The following is a 435-nucleotide window of genomic DNA, read 5'->3' on the forward strand; positions in this document are numbered from 1 at the left end:
ATTAACAAAGTTAATACACTTTCATACTATAAAGACTGTCTTTTATAATAGGTAGGGAAGGGAATTTTCATAACAGTTCCTCCTTTTCTTTTGACCGGGGTCACATTATATTATTCTAGTACTAAGTCAAGCACATAAGCTGATACAACACTGCGAACACACATATAAAATTACAAAGCAAAATAAGACAGCAAATACAACAATCAAAATTCTTTTAGTTCACAGTCCTATACCTAAGTCTGGGAGCCAAGAGGTTATCTTGGATTTTAAACTATTACTAGTAAGAAAAAACAAGCAGCATATTGTATGTAACAAAGACAATTATCTCTTGATGACACTCCAGTTTTAAGTAAGGATATAGTTCAGTCTATGTTCAAGTCACATTCCTTTGCACTTTCCTGTTGTTGAAATGTTACGCAAGGTTAGCGAGTCCAC

The sequence above is a fragment of the Haliaeetus leucocephalus genome, unplaced genomic scaffold (assembly GCF_000737465.1).
Source record: "Haliaeetus leucocephalus isolate CR32 unplaced genomic scaffold, Haliaeetus_leucocephalus-4.0 Scaffold687, whole genome shotgun sequence".
Taxonomy (NCBI): Eukaryota; Metazoa; Chordata; class Aves; order Accipitriformes; family Accipitridae; genus Haliaeetus; species Haliaeetus leucocephalus.